Raw genomic sequence first — 22,109 nt, forward strand, 5'->3', positions numbered from 1 at the left:
TGCTTTGAATGTCAACTGTGATCATGCATAAGAGAGTGATTCATAAATTATAAAGAAGTGCTGTTAACCATTTCAGATGTCCTGGTACACAGCACAGCCCTCCTGTCTGCCCCACCCTATCAATGTAGTTGGGTGGAGCCAATGAGGACTTAGCAAATACTCTAAAAAGATGTTCCACAGTTCAAGGATGTGTCTCTCAATACTTAAGAGAATTTCACATATTGTTCATTTTATCCCCTTCAGATGGCTTTTGGGGTTGTGGAAAATTCTGCCTCCTCTTTCTGCCATACTGGAACTGGCAAGATTTCTCAAATCAGCAGGCTGCAGCTGGTGCTTAGAGGTATGACCTTAATCTTTAACTGTCTTTCTCCCATAGAAAATGGTAAACAAATCTTTGTTGGAAAAATGAATGAATATTCACTTATCTTTCAGTAAGAATATGATAACTTTTGGCTATTTATATTTACACTTTCAAGCACATCTACTCATGTTATTTCAACCACATTCCTCAAATACAACTATCCTCAGTGTGAAGTGTTCCAAACATATAAACACTATCATACGTATGGAAGCCATTGACTGGTTACTTTTCACATTTCCTTGCTGGATATATGCTATAGAAGGCTTAAAAAGATGATCTGTCTGGTCAAAAGGCTGTTGGTCCTCAAAATGTTCTCATCTTTTAGCGCTGAAACAACAGTACTGATTTGCTTCATTTGTGCATTGCACACCAAGGACATGAGCTAATTGCATATCCACTATGAAATAATGTCTATTATCACATGCGTAACCACACACTAACTCCATTGGAAGCACTGGTAATTACACAGTATGTTACGTTAATGCACCTGTGTTATCATCTGATTGCCATATCATTCATTCAAGTGACCTCTGTAAATCTGTTTCCACCATCACTTCTTCATTCTGGGCCTCTTTATGGCACTTTATAGATTGTTAAGAAAACAATCAGTTAATCAATTAAGCTATATGGTTAAAACTATTTCTGGAAAGGAAGAGCTGAAGTGTGATCTATTGCATTTTTTTGATCTGTTTTTCATGACTTCTTCTTTACTTGATATACACAAACAACTGTAGATACAGCTATGTTCCATTTCTTTTTGTGTGAGATTAGAACTGTTTTCATTTTGGATAGAGACACAACAAGTTTTTGATTAAAAATTCCTTTTAAACTGGTCTGGGTCACAAACAGAATCACAGCCTAAACATGTTCAAGTTCACTCTGAAAAGTGTCAATCAAATTTTCACACCAACATGCTTAAGAGAGCAAGTTCACATTTGCAGCTGAAACCTGAGTTTTCTCCCAGTCAGTTTGCATCTATCTGGTTACACTGACCTGGAATTTTCTACTATCAGCCTAATCAGACCATCCCCTCTTCTTACAAATTCCGCTTTCAACTGCAAGGCAACTCCAGCCCAAGAGATGAAAAACCATCAGCATTTTCATAGTTAATGACAGGGCTACAAAACAGAAAGTAACAGCAGGAATCTGAAGCCAGTGCTTTTATTGGACTAACTAACGATATAAATAAAATGGTCCCTGACTGAGCTTCAGAGAATCACTGTCTCTTTATCAGGCTGTAGAAAACAGATCCAGGAGGGCAATAAATACGGCACATAACAGAGTGGAATTAAATGATTAGGCCTGAATTAACACCCTGTTTCTGAGCCTCACTTAGTGTTCCATGGCCCCAATGAAACACTGCAATTCACAAACGCTCAAGGCCCATTTAATTTTTATTTCAAGCTAGTTCAGAAGAAGGGATTACCTATAACTCCCCCCCATTCCATTGTATAACTCTTGAGGTAACAACACTGATCCTGTCTAGATAACTGTGGGGAAAATAGAATGGGCCATAAGAATCACAGTGTCTATATAGAACCTTGCCTCTAAGAAACCACATTCGTTAAAAGGGACTAATTCCCTGTCCCTGTGAAAGTGACAAGGCGACCTCTGATGGGAAATTAATGAATTAATTAAATCAAACCTGATTGTTTTCCATGGTATTAACAACATAACAATGTTAGTCCACGTTTTGTTTTGTTTTGTTTTGTTTTTGCTTTTTGAAGTGTGACTTTAGTATGACAAAGAACTTAAGTCCTAACTACACAGTGGAATTTAGTATCACCTTGGAGTATAATACATGGTAGCCCCATTCCCCATTATGCCATGCAATATAAGGTGAGTTCAACATAAACCCTGTTTGAAGGAAATTCGGTTCTACACTTTTCCATTTATATTAATTCAATGACTCCAGACATCAGAGAAGGCGATGGCACCCCACTCCAGTACTCTTGCCTGGAAAATCCCATAGATGGAGGAGCCTGGTGGGCTGCAGTCCATGGGGTCACTAAGAGTCAGACACGACTGAGCAACTTCACTTTCACTTTTCACTTGCATGCACTGGAGAAGGAAATGGCAACCCACTCCAGTGTTCTTGCCTGGAGAATCCTAGGGATGGGGGAGCCTGGTGGGCTGCCATCTATGGGGTCACACAGAGTCGGACACGACTGAAGTGACTTAGCAGTAGCAGCAGTAGACATTAGAGGACTTCACTATACCAGTGAAGTACCTAGGAGATGAAATAGGCACCAGATGAAACTAAGGTATAAAATCCACTTTGAATACCTGTGACTTGAAATGGTGTATGTGGTGGAGGTATATTTATAAGGTCAGGTACTCGAGAGTTGAAAGGTAAGGGGGCTTGCAGTATTGAGCAGTTACTAGATGCTTAGTGCTCGACTCTTCTCTCATTTAGTCTTTACAACATCCTATAAAGTAGGCATGGTAATCCCCATTTTATGAGTATGGAAATTCGGGCTCAAGTAGTAGGGTATATCTGCCCACGTTCACAGAGAAGGTTTCAAATTCAGTTATAGCTGATTCCAAAGCTGTACCTTTCCATCAGTACTATGGTGTCCTTGCTTAAGACTGCTAGTCTCACTAGAGATTTGACTTAGGATCTTCTAGAATAACCAGAAAGGCCAACCATCATGCTGGGAGTCTTGAAGGGTAGAGAAAGAATCAAAGGGTTTTGGCTGTCTATGGTAAGAACATTTTTAAAATAAAGTTCCGCGGGATCCAGACATTTAACCAATTGAAGAACTCTCCCCTGGAAAGTCCAGCCCCGATCTCTTCGAGAGAGATAAGCGTCATCTAAATTATTTCATCTGATTAATTACTGTCTTTATAACTTTATTACTACTTCTCTCTCAGCTATTCCTTTGGAAAAGGTATATAAATTAATTACATATTCTAATGTATTGTCTATAGATTATAAGATAAAGTCAAGCATGTATCTGCTGATACTTTTAAAGTTAACCTGTCTTTATGCTTAGAAATGTCTCTTGATAGTAGGCTTCCCTGCTGGTTCAGATGGTAAAGAATCTGCCTGCAATGCAGGAGACCTGTATTCCATCCCTGGTTTGGGAAGATCCCCTGGAGAAGGAAATGGCAACCCACTCCAGTATTCTTGCCTGGAGAATTCCACAGAAAAAGGTGCCTGGTGGGCTACAGTCCATGGGGTTGCAAAGAGTCGGACGTGACTGAGGGACTGTCATTCACTCCCCTGGAAGGTAGTTGAAACTGACTATCCAAGTTTGCTTCAGATTGTGAGTTATGGGCTGAATAGAATCCAGGATTTAGCTGTTGTTGTCTCTTCGAGAAGCACCATGACCCTTGGCTGGAATAGAGCAGGAAGATTCTTCCACATTCTCAAGAATATGGAGCCTGACCATACCCAAGTTTTCCCTACGAGTCAGCTCATTATAGCATATAGTTATGTACCTGCCAATTCAGGAGGGATCAAACCTTCTCTTCCTTGATATTTTTGGACAAAATTACTGCAATCCTAACTCAAGTATATGCTTGAGTACCTTCAATGAAACACACTAACACACACATAATTCTTTTGAAAAGCAATTTCTGTGGACTGGAATGAGCATTGAAGATTACATTGTGAAGCTGCAATAATGATTTTTTTTGTAAAGATGATCACTAGTAATTTACTGATGATAGATTCACTTCAGCTTAAGAATGTTGAACTGTGTCTATCTGTTAAATTATGATTAAATACTTAATAGGCAGAAAAGCATCTAATTTCATGTTCTATGCAATATCCTTATACATTATTAGTACCCAATAAAGTAATTAAAATGCTTTTGACACTCAATTAATGTTACATGGTAATAATTACATCTGTTCCTTTATAAGTGATGAATTGCTTGAGATTTTGTTTTGAGAAAAGATCTTTGTTTACCAAAAAGAGTTATTAAAATGGTTTCAATGAGTTTAAATTATTGAATTTTCATTCCTTGGCCTGAAGTTCTTAAGAAGCAAAGGTCTTGATTATAACAGCTCACATCTGTGTCTCAGCTTTCGTGATTGTTCTTGGCTAAGGTTTTCAAAAATAACAAGACCCCTGATATCTTCTGGTCTAGACTTAGACAGAATCCCAGGCTTTCCCTTGACCTTCACTTTTCTATAGTAATTAAAGCGAAGTGAAATCTGTCTCCACTGTGTTAGCAATAACAGCCAGACTATGTCTTTGAACTTGAGTCCTTGTCTGCTTGACACCACGACAGACTATGGCTTCAAATACCTTGTTTGGTTGAGCAACCTGAGCATTCTCCATCTCTCCTGACCCCATTTGCTTATTTAAGTGGCTATTTGAAGACATAACTTCAGTTTTAAAAATCCATGTAAAAATGAATAAAACTTGGAACAAAGTAATGGACTACCAGTGTGTAACATAATAACAAAGAATGGTTCCTTTAAAATGGTAAAATATCTCCATTTTTGAGTGAATGGCTAACCATGGTAGAGACTAGAGTGCCATCTTTTTTTAGCTGTCTGACTTTTCTGTGACTTAATTTCTTCACCTAATGTCAATATTATAACACTTTATAGGATTGTCATGGAAATCAAAGGACATAAGAAATATGAATTGTACTCTAGAAAAAACATAAAATGGCATGCAAGTACAAGGTACTTCTACAAATAGTTCTCAGTAAAAACTACAAGGATTTTAAGTTCATATACTTACTATCCCATTTGTTATTTCCCATTGATAAAACCCCTGCCCCTCTGGCCTTTTTTTCAGATCTTATAAACTTGGACCTCCTTAAAACAATTAATCATTGATCACATGAATTTTAAATCCATGATTTCAAACTGCAAAGCTGCCTCTAGAATCATGCTTCCTGACCAGCTTCATTGAGCAACCTGAGCATTCTCCATCTCTTCAGTTTTAAAAATCCATGTAAAAATGAATAAAACTTGAAAGGGTTTAGACCCTTTCACTTGAGTTTGACAACATATTTTTCTTTTGACCTGGATTTTGCAGAAATAAAACTGTCCAGGAAACTATTTTGTCAGACCTTCTATTTTTCTGATCTGACACTAGAGAAGCTATCTTCTCAGGCAAATGTATAAATTCTCTGTACCTCAGGCCAAGTCTCAGCTCAAAGTTCCTCTTTATTATATGGGACTTATTATAATTGTGATTTGAACCCATTCTGTTCACCTACAGTATTTATTTACCTGTTTATCATTTATCTCCCTTCTCTGATATGTCTGTTCCACAATACAAGGGACAATGCTTGTCTTTTTCACCACAGTCCTCTGGGCCTAGAATACTTTCTGGACCACAGTAGAGGCCCAATAAATTGTTGACTGACCAGATGAATGGCTATAAATAGAAAAGGTCACATTTGATATCACTAAAGCATTTAGGTCTTAATATCATTTTCTTCTTCCTTAAATAAAAACTTGACATTTTTTCTAATCCCTCACAATAAAAATTTCATCAGCAAAGTCTTTAGCAGTATTAATTCCTTGCTTCTGTCACTGGCTTTCTCAGGGCCTGAGGCTGAACCAAACATGACTGAGGTTTTCAAAAAATATTTTTTTAATATAATGTTAAAATATACTCACTAGGGGAAGGCTCATAAAATTCAACTTCACCCACAGTCTGGACTGTGGGTTGTCAAGTGCTGCATAAATAAATCATCAAGTCATTTTGGCATCCTGGGGGCCAGAGGAATAGCTCCCTCAGTAGATTTAAAGAGATTATGATTCTGAAAGAAACAACAGCAAAGTTGAGTGATTAAATGCGTCTTCTCATATTATTCTTCTAGAGTTCGGACAGGTTCCTTGAAGTGGTAATTGTCCATTTTACCAAGGGCAGAATTTTTTTTTCTCTTTAATTGAAATCCCTTGTGGAGTGAAAGAATCCATTCCAATATCCATGGCAAATGCCTCCACCTACTTTGCAACTATTGGTGCACTTGAAAGAGGAAAATACAACCCAGCAGTCAAAAGAGTAGGTTACAAGGACAGCTTGTGGCTATGTATGTGTAGCCCAGATCCAGACAAGTCAGAGCCCAAACGAAAGAATCATGGAAGACAGTGGAGAGAGATCTGTGTGATGCAGGAGTCTGGGGTGGGGGCTGTTTGATGGCTAGCTTATGTATCAGCAGCCCAGGGAGGGTATCTAGACTAGAGCTCACCTATGGTTTTCTCTCTCTCTCTCTCTCTCTCTCTCTCTCTCTCTCTCTCACACACACACACACACACATACACACACACCGTGACCATCTGCTTCCCTGGTCCAGTCTCCCTGGCCAATCCAATCTAGCTTGCTCAACTGCTCGATGCAATGGCCTTCGGAAATTTGCCAGAATGAAGAACACAATAAAAATGATGTGATGTATCCATTTCCTATGGATTCTGAATCCTTCCTCTGACCTCAGAAAGGAAAAGGAAAACCAGCTCTGAGGTTTGCAGAAAGCTCTTTTTCATAAGCATAAACTGTGTGACACTCAGGGCCAGTGGGGACAAAATTGCTGCCTGTCTTTTCAGAAGAGATGATTAAGATGGTGCCCCTGCTGTAAGAAAGTACAAAGCCCAGCTCATTCAGAGGAACGCCTCCAGATCTGATGTATGGGGTACCTGTGGGACACAGTCAGACGCAGAAACGTCAAGCAGGCCCACTTGTAAACCCCCAAGATCTGAATGCATGCATATGTGCACCGCCATACACACACACATACTCAGCAATCCCCTTCTTGACAAACATCCCTTTTTGCTGCTTTTCTTACATGGAAAACCATGGCCCTAAATTGAAAATCATGCTGTGTATTTACTAAAACCCAGGCCAGTTCAATTGTTACCCTCAGGAAGAAATTTCTTATCTGGCTACTATCTGTATCTGTCTTAGTCAATAGCTCACAGACCCTCCTAGGGTTATTAACCAGTTAGTTTTTCCCAGAAAGGAGGTGATTAGCTTCTAACATTACTCAGGGTGTCAGGATTTGCAGGTACCAGATCCTCTCACTCTAGTTTATTTTTCATTTAATCTTCAGATTTTTCCACTCCAGCTGTCAGCCAGCTTTTTATCTGTGGTTACTGGTGGTGGTGGTTTTTGCGGGGGGAGGTGGGTAACAACTCAATAACCAACATAATGATGACAGAAGTGACCAATTTTGCATTAACCCGCATCTAGGCGCCAAGCTGCCAAAAGCCAGAAACAGTAAAATCGATTCCAGGCAGTTACAGGTTAAGGCTCATTTGCATAAATTAGCAAATTTTGCAAATGAATTCATCTAGTGAGAAGTAAGACACGGGACACTGCATTTTAATAATTGACATTCCACATGAAATGCAATGTTCTTGAGGAGGAAATTGAGCTCCAGGTTGCTATTAGAGCCAGCAGAGCAGCACGAGTGGAAAGAAATGCCATCCCCCATTATGTGAGTTACTGCTCCTGCATAACAACTACCCACATTCTGATGGACTTCTTTTAATAAAAGTACTAGTGTGCGCTCACCGAGAGGAAGAATCGCGAGCAATCTACTCATCAGCAGTATCGAACAGGAAATGAAAATAAAGAGTTCTTTAGGATACGGCCAGTAACTCTTTACATTCTCTTTCCAAAGTCATCTTTCATTTTCCGTTTGGTTTGGCAACCAGTCCCCACCCCCTTCCTTTCCAGTTTTATGAAACACTTAGGAGATTATTTAAAATATACAGAGTGTGGGTAAATACTTTTAATTATCCAGTTTGGAAGTTGTCTCTCATCCTGTTGCTTAAATTACAAATAAAGATAAGTGGGCAGTTTTGCTGCCTCCTTCTGGCCTAGTTTGTTTAAGAACATGCCACATCACAAATATTGGTGGGAATGCCAAATGAATGCCTTTCTAAGGTGTTAGCCAGCCAGCCAAAATCAGGGTATCCAGAATGTCAGAAGTACAAACTGCTTACATGTGCAGTCCAAGAGCTGGAAACAAGTCCACCCTTAATAAGTGTTTCCAGGCATAATTTATAATTAACATAAAATGAATTAAATCACTCCACTGGATAGACTTTTTTTCAAGTTCATGTAGAGTAAGTGTGTCATATCAATTAATTCTCAATGAACTGCAGCAGCCAATAAAATTTCTCCCAGACACTGTAATAATCCAAGATATTGATGGAAGAGGTATCATTATTAATATGGGTATGAGCCTCAAATCATGTACAGAGAACAGAGTTCCTTCTGTGGAAAGGGAACACAATTATTGCTGCCTGCTTTGTTGTTCCTTCCAATTTGTTAAGCTTTCTGTCTGTTCTTACTTTTCACACTGATAGCCTTTTAATTTTGTCTGCACAACTAGATTTCCCTAGTGCAGCTGTCTGTTTTCACGGGATAGCTAATCTGAAAAAGTTAATACACGTGAACAAATTAAACAGATTCAAATAGAAAGGATGGACTATATTGCCCATATAATTGAGACATTTTCAATGGCTTTTTACATGTTCACAACCACAAATAATATATATATATAAAATGAATGCAACCAGATCATCTGGCTGTGGAATTCAAACAGGCATCTTAATTGCTATTTGGGGGGAAGTTTTCTTTTCTATTTTTTTCTGAATTAACCAATTAACTTTGGTACTATATAGATATGCCCCAAAGCCCGACATGTCTTTGTCGATAATATGTAATTATAAAACAAAGGAACCTCCGGCCATTTGATTTGTCACTTCTGAGCTGTGTTAAATGACACTTTCCTGGTTCACCTTGCTCTTCCTAAACATTAACACCTGTTAACCATAAATGTTTATAATTTTATGTGCATCTTTCTTTCACCTAGGGAATACTCCTTGCTCTCAGGTTAAATAAGTTTGATCGCTGCAGAGGACAATCTTTTGTCTGTGTCTTTCTCGGCATGCTCACGGCAATCAAATGAAGGGATCCTGACGAGCCTGTTGGCACGTGAGATGAGCTGCCGTGGCTCTTCTTCCAATAAAGGGTATGTTCAGACGTGGCTTATTTATAGACCAATAAAGAGAAATTTCTACTGTTCTCTTCAGCAGGCTGAGGATAAATAGCTCTTCCATGTCTAACATTTAATGTTCATAGACAAAAAAACAACTCCTCTGACTATGAAACCCCTTTCCTATGAAGGGGAGAAATCGTTGACTATGAAACAATGGAGGGTTCAGATATAATCTTTCCCATTTTAAAGCTGTTTTATTGCATTTTGTTTTCCCTAAAAGAGGCATTGTAGACTTAATTTGGTTACTGGACGAAGCATCAACTCACGTGCTCTGAGAATTTTCTCTATAACCTGAGAGCTTAGGGCTCCACAGAACGAAATCGGAATAGCATCAAATGCCCTCTGACGAGGCTGTTACCACTGGGTTGAGTATAGCAAACGCTTTCTGTTTTCACATTCTAGAGCGAGGAACAGCATAAATTATCCCTAATTCTTGATTTTGTGATGAAGTAGCCATCTGCTCTGATAGTGCGGTGACAATGATATAGGAGTGAACACTCTGTGCTTGGTCTACTGCGCAGAAAAGGACAAGAGGACATATTTTAAAATGTCAGGATCCATCAGAACCATATTCAGGAAAGTTCACATTTATGAAAACAGATAGCATTGAAGATCTATCATGATGCAAATCTAATCATGGCTACTGGGCAGCTGAATTAAATTAAGAGCAAATCTGAATGTTTCCAATTAAAAATGTGTTATTCCTTTTCCTGCTGTGTGTGCCATGTCTGCAAAAAAGATGCTTTATTATACTTCTTTTGGGATATTGTGTCACAAAGACTGTTGGCCTGCCTATCCCTCTGCTTTGACACATGTATGTGGAATTCTTAGACTGGACATGTAAGATGAGTTTGGCTATTTCCAGTCAGTTATTAGTGAAAACTGTGTTCACTACTACATATGTGGTAAGGGAAGATGTATCATTGGTGCGGAGACTATTGAGAAATCACGAGTGTGTGAGCACAAGGTGTATCAACAGACAGACTAGTGAGAGGTCTGTTTCCAATGGCCCCCTTTGGATTTATTCATCACCCATTCATTCACTCAATATTGAATTCTAAGATGAAAATCTAATCATGTATTGTCCTGAAATGAAGCCCACAGTTTCTTGGCATTGACTCTGGAAGCAAATCTAGCCACTGTCCATTTCCCCAACCTCACATCCCACTCCTCCTACCTGCTGAGGTGTCATGAGAGCCAGGCTCAACCACTTGCACATTGCCTGTCTCCCAGAAGATAGCCTTCCACCAGGGGCACTTCCCACTTCCTTTATTTCAATCGCCATCTAAATTACCAAGATTTTCTGCTTCCTTTCTAAAAGCTGTCTCAAAGGTAAACCAGGCCCTTCTCAAGGAGCCTTGCTCTCCAGTCCTTAGTCTGCTTGTTGTCCTTCTTCCAGACATGCAGAGATTATTAGCTTTGATTGTCTTACCCACTTTGAGAAGAGTATCCTCACTGCTGTCTCTCTGAGCAGTGCCTTTCAACCCTGGATTCCCTTTGGAAGGGAGAGCTTTGCTTCTTCCTCAGAATATTCCTAGAATTTCATGCCTGGCACCAGGAAAAACCTCTTATTCAAGTGAAACCCTGCTTCCTGCCCACATGCTGTGTGTCTTTGACCTTTATCACCCAAACAGAAAAACAATACTTTTACCAAAAAATAATCTTCACATCCATATAACAAGAATAACTTATAAAATTGAAGGAGAAGAATTATTTTATGGAACAATTATATTCTGCTTATATATGTCTAATCATAAGCATAGATGCTATATATACATTTAAATATGTTTCATTAAACAGGCACTTTTAAAAAATAGTGACATTGAAAGAGCCTGTATTTTCACAGAATCAGATGCAGTAAGTTTGCATCACTTCCTCAGAATGCTGAAAACTCCCTGAATCAAGCAGGTGCTGTTCACTGTTCACCCATGTGCTCCCATCCCATGTGATGGGATCTGGGCAATGGGCCATGAACAAGAGGCACTCCTGGGTTGAAGCATTCAGGAATCAGTGGGCAATGCTCTGACTCTCTTTTCTCCCACCATTATACAAAGAAAGGCATGTACTGAGGTGGCAGGTCCAGAGGATACAAACAAACAGCCTGGATCTTTGTGTCCCAGTATAGAAGGTGAAAGAGGAGAGTGAAAAAGTTGGCTAAAACTCAACATTCAGAAAACTAAGATCATGGCATCCAGTCCCATCTCTTCATGGCAAATAGATGGGGAAACAGTGGAAACAGTGGCAGACTTTATTTTTTGGGGCTCCAAATCACTGCAGATGGTGACTGCAGCCATGAAACTCAAACATGCTTACTCCTTGGAAGAAAAGTTATGACCAACCTAGAGAGCATATTAAAAAGCAGAGACATTACTTTGCCAACAAAGGTCCCTCTAGTCAAGGCTATGGTTTTTCCAGTGGTCATGTATGGATGTGAGAGTTGGATTATAAAGAAGGCTGAGCACCAAAGAATTGATGCTTTTGAACTGTGGTGTTGGAGAAGACTCTTGAGAGTTCCTTGGACTGCAAGGAGATCCGACCAGTCTATTCTAAAGGAGATCAGTCCTGGATGTTCATTGGAAGGACTGATGCTGAAGCTGAAGCCCCAATACTTTGGCCACCTGATGTGAAGAACTGACTCATTTGAAAAGACCCTGATGCTGGGAAAGATTGAAGGTGTAAGGAGAGTGGGACGACAGAGGATGAGATGGTTGTATGGCATCACCAACTCAATGGACATGAGTTTGAGTAAACTCTGGGAGTTGGTGATGGACAGGGAGGCCTGGCATGCTGCAGCACATGGGGTTGCAGAGTCGGACACGAGTGAGTAACTGAACTGAATTGATGGAAGGCAACTCCCTTGAAGAGTTAGACAACTCACATTAGGACTTAGCACGAACACGAAATAAACCTTTATTATGCTAAGTAACCGGACTCCAGGGTTATATTTTCATCACATCAGAGCCCATGCTACCTTGACATAAACATTTCATTATCTCAGATGCCAACATACACAGAATATGGAAAGATATTTTTAAATTGATTGAGGTATTGATATAGGGAATCGTACCAACTAATGTCAGTTTTTATAGATTCAGTTCATCTTATCTGAATATACTGGAGACAAGGAGAACATCAATAACTAGCCTGAAAGCGTTCGATGCCGGCATATTATTTAAATTCATGTGAACTTTTATCACTGGAACTCTAGACAGGTTAAGAAGTTGGACTCACACCAAGAACACGTGCATTGCAGCAAATCATTTTGAAGACTCAATAGAAGCTTTAAATATAGGTTATGTAAAAATGAAACCTTTTATATCTAAATTTGATTTAAGCCCAGCAGTTCAAAGAAGATTTAGGGTACAATTTGTCTGATGGAACTGCTTGAGGCACAGATCTATTCAGTTTTGGAAAATACATTACATACTGAAGAGACTGCTTTCCTTTCTATGGTGGATATATAATCCATATTTAGCCACTCATCATCAAATTTTTCATCTTTGGAAAGTTGAGCTTGAATATCTTCTCTTTGTTGCCCACTATTGATTGCTTACAATCTACCTGCCTCCCCCACATCAGCCTTAAAATATTGAACCAACAAGACAGAAGTAGTTACAGTTTTCAGAATGTTTCTTTGCCTTCTGTGTGTGTGTGTGTGTGTGTTTTAAACAGAGTACACTCCTAAAAATGTTTTTTAAAAATTAAGTAGTTGTTGTGTGTTGGGAAGATGGAATGAAGATGGGATGGGAAAGGAGGAGGGATTGTATTGGAAAATCTAAGGTTTGTTATTGTAATTAAACATTAAATTTGGCTCTGAGTTTCTTAGTAGTCAAAGTAAGGGGGCAACCTGGTAAGTTTTATAGTTTTGTTTCAATTTTGACACACCTGATATTAACAGCAAGAGTTACTGGTTGGTTATTAAAAAATATATATTTTAATGATCTAATTTTGAGTAGCACTGTTTGCTTCCCAGGTGGTGCTAGTGGTAAAGAACCTGCCTGCCAATGCGGGAGATATGAGAGACACAGGTTTGATCCCTGGGTTGGGAAGATCCCCTGGAGGAAGGCACAGCAACCCACTCCAGTATTCTTGCCTGGAGAATCCCTATGGACAGAGGAGCCTGGAGGGCTATAATCCATAGGGTCGCAAAGAGTCAGACAGGACTGAAGTAATTTAGCACGCATGCACACATCCTGCTGAACCAGAGGAGGAGGTTACAAGTTTTATCTCCATGAAACTAAATTAATTTGCCAGTTGAGTGAAATTAGCTCTGAAATTCTTTTTGAATGCTAAAATGAGGAAATTCTATCTGAGAAGTAGAGAAACAAATTTAGTAGAATAGGGACTCCACCATCCACAATGATACATAAAGATTTTTTTCTTGAACTGTTTTTCCATCGAAGTCAAGCAATCCTTTGCATTTGTGTGAATGGTTGTTGGCAGATTCCATCAAGAGAGAGTTCTCCAGGGTCTACAACTATGTAACAATCATTGTAGTACTGGGGGAAATAGCTCACTCTGATGTTGAAGGGAACGTTTCCCTACATGGGCGATTAAATCCCAAAGTCTTTATTGACCAAGTCAGATGCTGCTGCAAGCTGTTCAAGTATATTTTTCATAAAGAAAGTTGCTGCAAAGAGACAGCACATTTCTTTGTGCTGTCTTTGTGGTCTCTGCTGAGGCCATCCTATCGAACTTTGTTGGCTGTGTGGGCTTCCTGGTAGTATTTGCAAATCCAAGAAAAGAAGCTAAGCTACCCAGTCACCAAACCCAGAGCAGGCACTGTCTATTTCAACTCTATTATTCCCCATATATAATTAGCAGGGGTGCCCAGACCAAGAACTGGATCACAGATGATCACCTACAAAGTGGCATCTTTGCCCCATCCCAAACCACAGACCAAGTTTTACCGCTGCTACTGCAGAACACTCTCAGCTCTCACTGGGCAGTGCACTCCATGGGTTCCAAAGTCCAGGAAGTCAATGCACCTGCCTTTGAGCTTGACTTGACGCCAATGCCAGCTTTATCCACGCCCCACAGAGACTGTTGACAGTAAGAAGCTGACTGGATTTAGAGACCCTTTCTGAGCAAACTTGCTTTGTGAGTTTATGAAAGGTGATCCACCCAGGGATCTGCCTGGTGCCAATTCTGTACTCACCTTTGGCTACTCCTCTCTATAGCTCACCGGGAGCAGAATGTGGAGTGGAGACCAGGAAATGTAGGTGAGTCTTAGGTTCAGTTCTCTGAGAAAGAGATTCAGAAACATCAGTTTGCATGGAGAGGGCTCATTGGTGAGAGTTCTTGAGAGTCATACCCGTAAGCGAGTCGGGGAAGGAGGACTGGGCAGAAGGGAAAGTTGAGTGTGATGGGGTTGCAACAGGAGTCTCTGATGAGTCTACAAGGAGATCTGGAGCTGGGATGGCCATATTGAGGCAAGGATGCTGGGCTTTGTATCACTTCTGTCCAGACATTAGATGTCAGTTGTCCCTGAGGAAGACTGGTAACCTTGCAAGGTTCCTTTGGTCAGGGCAGTTCCTGGGGAGGGTCTCAGCCATGAGCTGGCAGCAGACAGCACTCCTGGCGACTGTGGGAAATGACATCGTGGTCCAAAAGGAGGGATCCAGATGGCACACCACACTATTACTCTACCCTCCTAGCAGACCTATACTAAAGTATTCTAGTACTTTCTTGGGAGAAGGCGATGGCACCCCACTCCAGTACTCTTGCCTGGAAAATCCCATGGACGGAGGAGCCTGGTGGGCTGCAGTCCATGGGGTCGCTAAGAGTCAGACACGACTGAGCGACTTCACTTTCACTTTTCACTTTCATGCATTGGAGAAGGAAATGGCAACCCACTCCAGTGTCCTTGCCTGGAGAATCCCAGGGACGGAGGAGCCTGGTGGGCTGCTGTCTATGGGGTCGCACAGAGTCGGACACGACTGACGCGACTTAGCAGCAGCAGCAGCAGCAGTACTTTCTTATGGACAATCAGCTTCAGAAGTATTAAATGGAATGATACATGTATGGGAGAAAATGAGCACTTGAATCTTGATCCAAACTTTTACAAGGATATATACAATAAAAGGCTAGTTGTTATTCTTAAATTTGTTTTACAGAAGTATAGTTGATTGACAATGTTGTGCTAATTTCTACTGAACAGCAAAGTGATTCAGTTATACATATATACACATTCTTTTCATATGCTTTCCCAATATGGTTTATCATAGGGTATTGACTGTAATTCTCTGTGCTATGCAGTAGGTCCTTGTTGTTTATCCATTCTCTCTAAGTGTAGTCCCTCAGTTGTGTCCCACTCTTTGCAACCCCATGGACTGCAGCCCACCAGATTCTTCTGTCCATGAGGATTCTCCAGGCAACAAAACTGGAGTGGGTTGCCATGCCATTCTCCAGGGAATCTTCCCATCCCAGGGATCAAACCCAGGTCTCCTGCATTGCAGGCAGATTCTTTACTGACAGCCACCAGGGAAGGGAGGTAAGTAAAATGACTCCATGATTCCATAAGCTATTAGAGCAGTTTTTTCTCTTTTTGTTTTTTAATGGTGGTGGTGAGGAAGCAGGGGTAGATTTTACTTATGTAAGCTAGTAGTAGTCTAGCCATCTAAGGCCCACCCACTAGAATTGCTCCAACTTGTAGTGGAACACTGAATTGGTCATTTTTCAGACCCAACTTGACCTTTAACATCTCTGAGGCAGGCACACTCACAGCCTGAGGTTATCGACTTCATAGCTTGGGCTTTCTTTCAGAAGGCTACCAGACTCAAATTTCCCTTGTAAAGAAACATTGTAAGGACAGAGTCCAAGGGAACCCTTGCCACTGAAAGTCTAAACCTGAATGACTTCTCAAGGTCAATTCAAGTCTTATACTTCATTTAAATAAATAGATACACTTACACATCATTAGAAATTCAGAAAATATGCAATGACAGAAATAAATAATTAAAAACTATCTCTAATCCCACCACTGCTAACATAGTAAAATATAGTCATCCTTTCCCCTCCCCATATGCAAGTCCTATTTTTTAAAAATTAATTTTACTGTGAAAACATACAGCTCTGGATTCAAATCCTAGTTCCACCACTTACTCATGGTGTGGCCTCCAGTAATTTACTGTTGACTTGTTTGTTCATGTATAAAACGGGAATAATTATACTCACCTCATGGAATTTTGTTAGGCTTTAAAACAAGGTGATATCTAAAACCATCTACTTCCACTGCCTGGTGCAGAACAAACATTCAATAAATGTTATATCCTTTACTTCCCCACCTAAGGAGCTGAATTGGAAAAACCACATAGGAACCAACTTTAAGAACTGAGTTATGATCTGAGAAGAGCCTCCTTAAAAAAACCTCAAGCTTCATTGCTTAAATTAATTCCAAACTTTTTCACTCTATTAAGAGGCAATGCACAGTTTGATTCAGATATGTAACATGAGGCTATGTAATTAAACATATATATCCTGAAATTAATTTTATATTCACTTTTATAATACAGTACACTTATATAGAATAACACATGGCTCTTGATTAAACAGCAGACTGCCATTCAATCAAACAGCTCAAGATAGACCATAAAATGTGGAAACGCAGCATCAGCACCAAAATATGGTTATGGGATTTTAATATTCACTTCCACACTCTTACCTAGGTAGCATAAAAATGAATGTTTCAGAGAGAAAGTGTTAAGAAAATGTTAAGCACTAAGTGCATTACATTTGTGCTTAAGCACTATTGGGTCATCTGGATTTATTGTAAATAAGACAAGAGAAATTTGGAGATTTGTCTTTCAAAGTAAAGTTAATTAGGACCAATATAATTTTGGTTTAAAATTTTCAATTATGGAAATAAAAAACTTTTAAGGCTATTTGAGTTTATTATTTTCTATATTTTAAGTTTATTTTCAAAATAAAATCTACTGAACTGCGCACATACTATGATGGAAATATTTTGTAAATCTCAGCTTTACATAATCCAAATTCTTACATAGTTGAGGAAAGAGGGAAAGGATACATCAGATCCACAGATGATTCCTCAAAATCTTGTTTCACTCTTTAAAGTGATTTCCTTCCCTTCTACAAATCTTTATCTGAGCAGTAAAAAAGACAGTAAAATTGGCCATCTGAGTTTCATTTTACTCTCCTTCCCATGTTGGAAGACTTTTTAAGTAGGGAAAACCTATACTCACACTCAGCTGCTCCCTGTTCCTTACACAAAACTCATTTACCCTCAGTCTGATCCTGCTCAGTGAAGACCTAGCTAAAATAATACGGCTTTTAAATGTAAGCTGCTTGTTGAAGTATGCCATGTTGTGAGATAATCCTCTGGTGGGTGAAGGGAGGGTCCTCATATTTCTCCCTCTCTTATGAGTAGCAGAGAAGGCAATGGCACCCCACTCCAGTACTCTTGACTGGAGAATCCCATGGGCTGAGGAGCCTGGTGGGCTGCAGTCCATGGGGTCTCTAGGAGTCGGACATGACTGAGCGACTTCAGTTTCACTTTTCACTTTCATGCATTGGAGAAGGAAATGGCAACCCATGCCAGTGTTCTTGCCTGGAGAATCCCAGGGACAGGGGAGCCTGGTGGGCTGCCAGCTATGGGATGGCACAGAGTCAGACACGACTGAAGCAACTTAGCAGCAGCAGCAGCAGCTTATGAGTAGAGAGGGACCTATAACTTTCATTCGCATCTTTTCAAGGATGATTATGAAGAGAACAGTCTTGCAAAACAGTGTCTCCCTCCCAAGTGGAGGACAGGCTTGTGCACTGTCTACTATGATGAAGACACTGTCTCCCTCCATGGCAGGGCAAGTTTGCTGGTCTCCACTATGGAAGGTTTGGGTTTTCTAAGCTCAGGGTTCCTCAGTGGACACATGCCCATTGCCTGTGCAGCATCCATCTGAGCTTCCCTTGTGTAACTTTGAGGTGGGGAAGCAAGCATGGCTCATCCTATTGACCACACTGGGAGTCATCAGCTCTTTTGTCTCTGACCCAAGAGTATCATGTCTCCTGCCAGTATCCCCAAACCATGGCAGGCCTGCAACTAAGGTAAATTCCAGACTCTTCAGAGTTCTTGACATATGATGCATGAAAAAGATGCTAAGTCGTTCTCAGTCATGTCCGACTCTTTGCGACCCCATGGACTGTAGCCCGCCAGGCTCCTCTGTCCATGGAATTCTCCAGGCAAGAATACTGGAGCAGGTAGCCATTTCCTTCTCCATGAAAAAGATGAACAAATCCTAAACGTACAGATGGGTGAGTTTTTACAAAGTGAACACATTTACCACATTCACATAAATAAAACCCTAGAGATAAGGTAATAAGAATCCCACAGTTCCCCTCAGGCTCCTGACCAGTCGCAGTCCCTCCACAGGTAACCACTGCCCTAACTGCTCACACCAGATGTTCGTTCTGCCTTTCTTGAACTTTGTACAAATGGAATCATCCAGTGTGTATTCTTCTGTGTGGCTTATTCTGCTCAATATTATGTCTGTGAAACTTATTCATGTTTTTGCATATAGTTTTAGGTTCTTCATCATATTACTGAATGGTATTCCATCATGTGAATGTATCAGATTTCCTGAATTCCATATCTTCTTTTGAACTCCCACAATCTTTAATTAGTAATTTTTCTGCTCAACTCACCACTTAATATCTTGCATTTTACTTATTAAGGCATACTTATTAAAAAAATAAAGCATACTTATTATTTCCTGTCCTAGGCTATTGACTCCTTGAAAACGTAAGCCTCAGGAGAACCTGAGCATTGCATTCATTCATTCAGTTATTCTAGAAATGCTCGAGAGAGAGCTGCTATGTCTGAAGTAGTTGGAGCCAACATTGTCCCCAGTCACACAACAAGTGCTAGATAATATTTGGTGAGTGACTGAGTGGGGAACAGCAGAAAGCAAAGTGAAAAAAGGCCACAAGGAAATGTTAAAAGAAATTTGTCTTGACTAATATAGATTGTATATTACATGAGGAATGAGACTGGCCTTTAACAAAAATCCAAGGACTTGTACAGCAAAGTGCCTAGTAAAATTTTCACATGATAATTCCATGGGCATCTTAACAAAGAAAACTTGTGATTTACATATCCCCAGATTTGTTCAACCCGACTTCCCTGGTGGCTCAGATGGTAAAGCGTCTGTCTACAATGTTGGAGACCTGGGTTTGATCCCTGGGTCGGGAAGTTCCCTGGAGAAGGAAATGGCAACCCACTCCAGTACTCTTGCCTAGAAAATTCCATGGACGGAGGAACCTGGTTGCCCATGGGGTCGCAAAGAGCCGGTCATGACTGAGCAACTTTGCTTCTATCACCAGTCGGACCTTGCTTCTATCACCAGTCACATCCACAACTGGGTATTGTTTTTGCTTTGGCTCCATCCCTTCATTCTTTCTGAAGTTATTTCTCCACTGGTCTTCAGTAGCATATTGGGCACCTACTGACCTGGGGAGTTCCTCTTTCAGTATCCTATTTGTTCATTTACATATCTTTCCATCTCATAAAAATGCACCACAATCCATTCAGTTGCTCAAGCCAAATATGTTAGCATCATTTTCTCTCTTATTCCCCAAATCCAGCAAAATTAATCAGTCCTGTGGACTCCCAACTCTAATGCACATTCCAAATCTGGACTTGTGTCCATCTCTACTGATGTTTAGTACCGAATCATTTCTCTGCTTCTCATTTGCCCAAGCCACATAGATACCACATCCTCTGGAAACAGAAATCAGGTCATATTACACCCTTGCTTAAAACCCCCTGATAGTATCTCATTGCCCTTAGAATAAAATATAAACTCTTTACTTCAGTTTTTAAAGCATGTTCTTAACTGTGACTTTATCTTGTCCTCGTCTGTTCAGTTCCAGCCACCTGGCCTTTTATTCCTAGCTTGTTTTGCCTTATGAACTTGGCTGAGGTGAGTTTAAAGGGAATAGGTAAAATAAGCACAGTGATGGTTGAGGATCTTTCTAAAGAGTGAGACCATATTGGACTCAGGAATGAAATCAAGTTCCTAAGCTTTCATTAGTTTCCTTTCCTTCTACTGTAGGCTCCACGAGTGCATGCACAATGAGCATGAGAACCAAGTCCAAATGTAAAGGTGCCTTAGAACATACTAGAGTATACTAGAGTATACTAGAAATTAAATAGCTGGTTTTCCCCAGGACCTTCCTTGTCATGTTTGAATCAGTCATTGAGCTGCATTCACAGGTATTATTCATAGCATGTCTACTACCATGATGACCTTTCAGATCTTATTAGCTTAGTTGAAGTTGGTAGAATCACAATTACATTGATTTCTAAAGGGCGGTATATTTGAGAGCATGCTTGGATGATGTTTACCAAATGGAACTGATGGAGTAAACATAGTTAAAGAGTTAAGAATACTTCAGAGTCAGCCAGATGACAAAGGCAAATCTTATTTAAGAAGGATTGCATTTTTGTTACCCATAAAACTGAATTGTATCTTGGAAATTCTCCTTTGTATCCAGTCAGTGTATGGATGGGGTTAGAGTAGGAATAACACCTAATCTCTCAAGATCACTGCTTGACCATGCAGGATATTGCCTGTTTTGTTCGCAGTACAGAAACCTGAGAAATTCCAGTGTGTGACTGTAGTGTAGCCTCTGCTTAACTCTTGATGGATATTCAATAAGTATTCAATGATGTCACTTGGACAGAAGTCTCTGACAATGTGGGAAGACAACCCATTAATGTTCATTATTATAGGATTTTCATCTGAACACGTGTCATCTTGACTTGGCCAATATATTTTACTTGGTTGGACATTTGAATTGGTGTTGGCACGTGTGATACACTCTTAGATCTGAGCAGCTTCTGATTTACACATGGCCAGACAACCTCTCTACAGGAAGCCGACAGACCCATGGCTAAGGGTTCAGGTGTTGGAGACAAATACACCTGGGTTTGAATCTTGGCTCCATTCCTTCCTGGTCTCAGGATTTTAGGGAAAGTATTTAACTTGGCTGCATTTCTGATTCTCTATCTATAACCTGAGAATTAAGGTCTACTTTGTGGAAGTTGTGTGAGGATTCTGGGAAGGGAAGTCATATAGAGAGGTGCAAGGGTTATTGTTGCAAGTGCTGCCTTTCCCCACTGCACTGGCTAGCCTGACTGACGCAGAGTTTCCTGTTCCCTGAGCATTGCCACCCCCCCTGAGCCTCCGCCATTAGCATCAACCCTTGGGGACCTGCCCAACATGTGTGCTGGCCCACTGGGCACGTCTGAGGTCGCGTCCCAGCTAGTCTCACCTCGGCCGTGTCTCTGTGGGCAGCTGGCCCTTCCCAGACTTTCTCCTCCTTCCTTCCTCCTGTCTCCCCTCCTCCTGAGTCAGCGCTGGGGTGCCAGGAAAAGGACGTGCAGGCCAGAGGCATTTGTGGGTGAAGCACCATCTCAACTGTTCAATAACAACTGTAATGGTTCTGATCTCTTGCATGTCTGTGTCTCTTCACCTCCTCCCAGCAGCCTCTGGTTTCATCTCCTTTCCCTGCACATTCTCCATCAATTGCAGAGGCCCAGTGCCACAGCTCAAATGAACAAGGCTCTCAATCAGAAATATTGTTAACCGGTGGGACTGAGCAGTCATGGCATGGCAGAGGTAGCTCTGCAGAATGTAGAGAGCCCTGTAGGCCAACAGTCAGTCCTTCATTTGTTGGACTCTGGGGAAAATCCCGGAGTGGCCCCCAGGAAAGGACAGAGCATGTAAGTGGCGGGCAGGCAGTCTTCT

At 40.6% G+C, this 22,109-nt stretch overlaps 2 long non-coding RNA genes across 3 annotated transcripts in view; one reads left to right on the forward strand and one right to left on the reverse strand.

The window, feature by feature from the left end:
- LOC129646239 (uncharacterized) overlaps positions 1 to 22,109 on the reverse strand; it is a 38,094-nt gene that overhangs the window by 14,906 nt on the left and 1,079 nt on the right. The window lies entirely within an intron of this gene.
- LOC129646238 (uncharacterized) overlaps positions 1 to 22,109 on the forward strand; it is a 103,277-nt gene that overhangs the window by 6,521 nt on the left and 74,647 nt on the right. Inside the window, exons 4-5 of one of the 2 annotated variants that reach the window (XR_008711787.1) lie at positions 244 to 340; positions 5,121 to 5,806. This is a non-coding gene — a long non-coding RNA (uncharacterized LOC129646238). Of the gene's footprint in view, positions 1 to 243; positions 341 to 5,120; positions 5,807 to 22,109 lie in introns of those variants that run through there. The other variant, XR_008711786.1, reaches the window with a different exon arrangement.

This window comes from Bubalus kerabau, chromosome 3 (genome assembly GCF_029407905.1).
Source record: "Bubalus kerabau isolate K-KA32 ecotype Philippines breed swamp buffalo chromosome 3, PCC_UOA_SB_1v2, whole genome shotgun sequence".
NCBI lineage: Eukaryota > Metazoa > Chordata > Mammalia > Artiodactyla > Bovidae > Bubalus > Bubalus kerabau.